The following is a 6,253-nucleotide window of genomic DNA, read 5'->3' on the forward strand; positions in this document are numbered from 1 at the left end:
TTTCACTAGAACGAATAACTCTGGCACTCACATATGCCAACGAGTTCATCTGGAAGGATTCTCAGTAGAATTTTCCAGAAACTTCTGGCTTCCTTCTTGGCATGCAGCTTTAAAACTAATGGCAGGAGGAGTTCCAGGGGAAAGGCCATGTGAAGGACATCTGCAGTCATCTATCCCAGAGCCCTCTTTCTGATTCTTTCTCCTTGCTCCCGGTGATAGAAGCATGTTTTTCATTTTATTTTCCTCTCTGGTCCCAACTCCCCAAGTTTCTATTTAAAGATCTCATGAGATGTAAACAAACAAACAAACAAAAAATACCTGGTAAACTCTAATGTAAATGATACGTGTATATTTCTTTGATTCCAAGTATATACAGGTTTCCCCAGCTCTCAGAAAGTAGAGCGTCCCTGTGAAATGGTGTGAAGTGAAGAGCAATTACCATTAACTTACATGAAAAAAAAAATTGAGCATTCCCAGACCCCCAAAATAACCTACCAAATCATACCAAGTAACACATAAAATCTAAAATAATGCTAACATATAGTAAAAGCAGTGCCACTCTTGCTGCTTGGGGTGCATGCTGACTCTATCAAGGCTCCCTACAAAAAAAATGCTGGATGCTATTTTCACTTTTCACCCTTTTTCCTTATAAAAGTGAAAATTCTTTTTGGATTTCTTTGGGTTAGCAAGAACAATTCTTTTGTAAAAGTGAGGTAGCATAATGCACACTTTTGGAAAGCATTTTTTTACATTTTTTGCATTTCAGTGTTTCTGAATTGAGATGTACCGTACACTTAATGTGTATACATAACGTGATGTTGTTTTAATTTTTGCCCAAAAGTATTTGACTAAATTCGTGTTATTTCTTACAACTCATAATATTTACAATCAAAGAAATAAATGTCATATCTTATACTCCCCTTCACAGAGATATCTCAAAGGTTGGAAAAATGCTAACAATCTCTAAGATTATAGTTTCCAATATGCAATGAAAGAGTCAGATACCCTTTAAAAGAATGTATTGTCCCAGTAGTAGGACTAGTCTTAAATGATGAGAATGAAAATTTATTAGAATACCTGAACAATTTATATCTTACTATCATCTTTCAGTGTGTACAGAGGGCATAAATCAGATAGAAATGAATCTCAGATGTGCACAGATCCAATTTCATTTTATAGATCAGTTTTCTTCAGGCAGTGAAAGAAGGGGAAATATGTGCTCTCTGTTAGGGACAAAAAGGTCTTATGTTTTTACTGGTTGGCAAATTCTTGTCTATATCCAAGACATTCCCAAGCTCTGGTAGTTTCATCTGCTTTACCAGTACCACCAAACCAACTTTTCAGTGGTGAAGAGATGCATTAGCAACTTGAGTTCTCAGCCTTTCTATTCAAAACTTCACCACAGTTGCTTGAGTCAGCTCTGTTCCAGCTCACGGCAAATGCATCAATTTCCATTTGCTGGATGGTGAACAGACTTCTGAAAAAATAAATATCTAGAAAAACTGTTATAGTACCCGTGCACATGCATTCATTTTCTCCCCCAACCCAGTACTATGTCAGTATGCTTAGTTGACCACAGTACCACAACACTCTTTCCTGTTGAGCTCTCATACAATCTAATGAGTCTTCACAACTCAGCTCTCCAAGCAGCCATGGGATAAAACATATTTAAAATCCTTGGGTGAGATCCTATTTTTTATACCCATGACCAAATCAAACGGATCACTAGAAATCAATGCTACATATTCAAGCTCATCTCTAATTTTTACTACAAATGCCTGCCATTGCTAGCTCATCTACCAAATGACACCTAATTGATATATATATATATATATATACACATACACATACATAACAATGGTCATAATCCTTTCCAATGAAAGAAAAGTAGAGACTATTTACACTTATTCAGCTGTCAATTCCAGCTTGTACACCAGTCACTCTTGACCCTGGCTGCATGTTTCATTGTCCTGGGTAACTTTTTAAAAATACTGATATCTAGGTCTTACCCCATGCCAATTAAAATCTAATTTCTGGTGGATGGGACTGAGGCATCTGTATTTTTAAAAGTTTGCACATTATTGTGATGCACCACTTAAAGCAATATAACGATCAAGGAACAAGGGAAAATATAAAAACAAAAATGATAAAATCATTTTGTCTGACTTATCAAACATCATTCTACTATGACTTTTTTTAATGGTGGAGAAATAAATGGCTAAATATATGATTGTCATCAAAGCTAAAAGTAAATATTTTAGATATCTTAATGAGCACAAAGTCACCAATTTGTTTATATTCCATATGAAATGGGAGAGGGCAGGAATGAGAGTATACCAATTTTTTCACTACGAATCTGGTAGAATAGATAAACAAAGCAAAGATAAAACATATTTCCTGACCTTGGGTCTGCTGAGAAAGAAAGACACATAAACAGATAAACTGTACTACCACTTGGTATGTACCATACCAAAAGCCCTCTAGGTACGGGTGAACACAGAAAGTAGATTAATTAATGTCATGAGAGAAAGGACAAGTTAGGGAGGTCCCTCGGAAAATGTGCAGAGTCTTGCAGAATGAGTTTTATGTGGCAGAGAAGGAGATGGAAATTCTAGCACATTGAACAGTAAATTTAAAAGGAAGGAATCAAGACCCGGGCATGGCATATGACACTTTAGATAGCTCAATGAACTAGAGTATAGGTTATATGTAGGGAAGCAGATGATGGTGCATTTGAAAAGGAAATCAGATGAGAAATTTTAGGAAAATGCACCTATACTTGAAGCATTAGAACAGCAAGAGAGCAAACAGGTTTGTAAGCTGGAGGATAAACTGATCAGATTCCATTAGAATAATCACTTCAGGGGAACTCTATAAGGTGTGGCGAGAGAGGAAGCTTTAGCCCACACAGGTCTCTGCTGCAATAATTATTTTCTCCTTTGAGCAAAATCAAAGTTTTTCTTCTGCATATGGTGGAGAAAGAATGTGAATATAAATGTTAAAATCAGTAACATTCTACTTCAAGATTTCATCACAAAGGTAAAAAAAAATCATGGTCAGAAAGGCAGGTGCAGTTGTTTTCTCGTGTTTGTAGGACTGCTAACCAGCTTTCAGAGTTTTACCAAGAGTACATTTCTGGTCTTTGTAGTATTTCCAGCACGGGTCAGGTTTACTAAGTATTCTTAGCTCTCTCTCCTGCCTTTTTAACTCTATGGATTGACAAGAAGCCTATTTAAACCAGGAGGTCTTGTTCAAGGAAGATGAAATTTTGAGGGGCTAACTGCAGTGCTATTTGAAACAATTCCATCTGCCCCCTTGTCAATCACATAGTAATGGTGTTTTGTTCATTTCCATGTCAAGCAAAAGTCTTTGCAAAGCTCTTCTACAAAAAGATGCAAGGGACACACAACATCAGTAAGCCAAATGATGCATTTCAGAACACATACGCTTTGCTGCATTTATGGGAAGTAATTTGGATAATTGTGACAAATATGTAACTGAGTATGTCATCTAAAAAGTACACTAATTTTATTCATTTATTTATTTTAGGCAAAGCAACCCTTGATTGACTTCACAGATTGCAAGGACCTTGTCAGCTTACAATCCCTTATTTTTTTTTTTTATTTTTTATGCCTATGGTGCCTGGTCTTCCTAGGTAGTCTCCCATCCAAGTACTGACCAGGCCAGACCCTGCTTAGCTTCCAAGATCAGATGGGATCGGGCTTGTTCAGGGTGGCATGGCCGTAGACAAGTACACTAATTTTATAATTGTCAAGTTAACCACTGAAGACTTAAAGACTGAAGCCACTTCCAAATACCTTTATACAATAATGGCAGGAATGATGTTCTGAGAATGAAAAGTATTTCATAGTGCCAGTCTCAGTGGCTGATTCCATACCTGGCGTGAGAAGTGTATAAACAATTGCACTTTGCAATTAGAATCACTGTGAAGCCCTAAATTCAGGATATTTAAAAAAAAATACAACCTCCTGTTATAGAAGTTTTTATATATAAAATTTTTCTGTAATATATGCCAAAGCAGTTATGAATAAAAATTAGTGCCCCAACACTTTGCATTGAAAACATAGCCTAGTATATATAAGCAACTATGATAGTATTTCACCCATTTTCTTTTGAGGAAAAAGACAAAAAAGATTGCAATAAATTGGTTAAGTAAAAAGAACAGTAGCTTAAACTCCACAAACTAGGGCCAGGCTATGTGACCTTTAGGAGTCTCTCTCTCTCTGTTTAGATGTATCCTTCTCTGTACAGAGTGCAGGATTTGAAATAGGCAACATAAAGCAGGATCTAACCTCATCTACACTCATTTTGCAAATGAGAAAGAATGAAAAGAGCTCATCCTGAGTTATTGTGGTTCCAGGGACCTCTGGGTATAGTATATCCAGTTTTGTGAGCATTTGCATTTTCATGTGGAGAAAGCATTTTTCTGATGCTCAAAGAGGTCCTTAACCCCCTAAAAGATTAGGAATAACTTATTCAAGGCTTCTTCCAGTTCAAGTGTCTAAGGCTTAATATCTGGAAAATCCGAAACAGATCTGCAGGTGGCTCCACGTGGAAGGCTCATTATAAGTTGGTTCTGTCATTATATATACAATTATTCAAGAAATATAGTACCAGTGAACACACACACACACACACACACACATAGCACCTAGAATTCATCAGACTTTATGAATTATTTTCCAGGTCCACATCATGAAGAGAAGCCACTTTATAATGAGTTCCTCCTGAGTAAATCGTCAATGAGCTCTAACACAAGCCCACTTTATACTAAAGTGAAAAAAGAAGTAGCCTTGGAAATGACGGCCTGGATTCTATTCTCAAAACTGCTATTATCTTGCTGTATAACAATGAGCAATGCACTTGACAACTATTGACCTCAGCTTCCTCCTCAGTAAAATGGAAACTATATGATGATGGCAAAAAGTTCAAAGTTCATCCTTTCCTCAGAGTTGTATGGTGCAGTTGTGTAGTGTTTATAGTTCTGGTAACCCAGAACTAAAAATGTTGTAATATCTGGCAACCTAGTCCTTTGTCTCCTACATTTCTTTACAATCTTTACAGTATACCCAGGAAAGATTATAGTTAAAATATCAAATAAATATCATAGGTCAAAATCAAGAAATCTTGACATATTGCGTAAGAAAGTAGATTTGACATATTGCGTAAGAAAGTAGATTTAACATATTTCTAAACTCAAATGCTAAAACCCTCAAAATCAGCCAGTTTCTAGGGCAATTGTTTTATTGCTGGTATCAGACATTTGAGTACAAGCAGTGAATTAAATTCATTTATTAAATGCACACTAAAAATGACTTGATATTTAATTAAATGTGTCAATGAAGTTATTCATGAATTGAAGCACTGTACGCCAATAATTTTTAAGATGTTCAACATGCCAATAAGATATATCAGGAAGAATGCAAATTGGAACCCAATTTCCACCTAGGGAAAAATGCACAATTGCTCATGAATAGATGTTTCCATTTGTAGGTAGTCATGCTAACTTTGAACAAGCCAGATGCAGTGTGAACTCTGACAGATGGCAATTACTAACTGCAAACTCTTGATCCTTGAGTTAATAATGAAAGTTTCAGAGCCAATCTGGGATGATCTGGCTATTCACAGGCAGCTTTGTCACTCTGAAAGTGGACTGATTTCTACATGTACTGTGACATAGATATTCTTCACCCTGAAGGCTTAGATATTGGTATACAGATCTCTGAGATGACATTTTAGGAGGGGTGATCTTTTGAAGAAGTGATTCTCTGGCTTTCTTAGTAAACGTCTCCCATGTGGGCTTCTACAGCACTTCCTTCTCGAGTACTCAGTATGTGTTTTTGGAATCAATCAGTGAATGAAGAAATTACTTTCTATAAGTTATTTTAATTACTCATTAGATTGTATACTTCTTTAGAGTGGAATACTCTTTCATATCTTCGATACCTCCCAAAAGTAAAATAATTTGATATCAGTATGAAGCTCATGAGTCCATTCTCAGAAACACTGTAGAGTAGGAGAGGAAGGTCAGAGCTTTGCCTGAAATTCATCCACTGGAAAAGGTGGAAATTGAGATACTGAAGCAATTAGGTCAACAATGTAGCTATACTAGACAGTCTAAGAATCTGAGCCCTTTATTCAAGTCAACCCTTTTTCTCGTACCACTGTGCCATAGTGTGAGCTATTGGGGGGCAGGTGAAGGTACACTGGGACCTAGGATAACAAAAGAGTC

General features: G+C 36.5%; 1 pseudogene; it reads right to left on the reverse strand.

The window, feature by feature from the left end:
• Positions 1-3,630: 3,630 nt before the first annotated feature.
• LOC120613376 (uncharacterized) lies at positions 3,631-3,749 on the reverse strand (annotated as a pseudogene).
• Between the last annotated feature and the right edge of the window lie 2,504 nt (positions 3,750-6,253).

This window comes from Pteropus medius, unplaced genomic scaffold (genome assembly GCF_902729225.1).
Source record: "Pteropus medius unplaced genomic scaffold, Ma_sr-lr_union100, whole genome shotgun sequence".
Lineage (NCBI taxonomy): Eukaryota > Metazoa > Chordata > Mammalia > Chiroptera > Pteropodidae > Pteropus > Pteropus medius.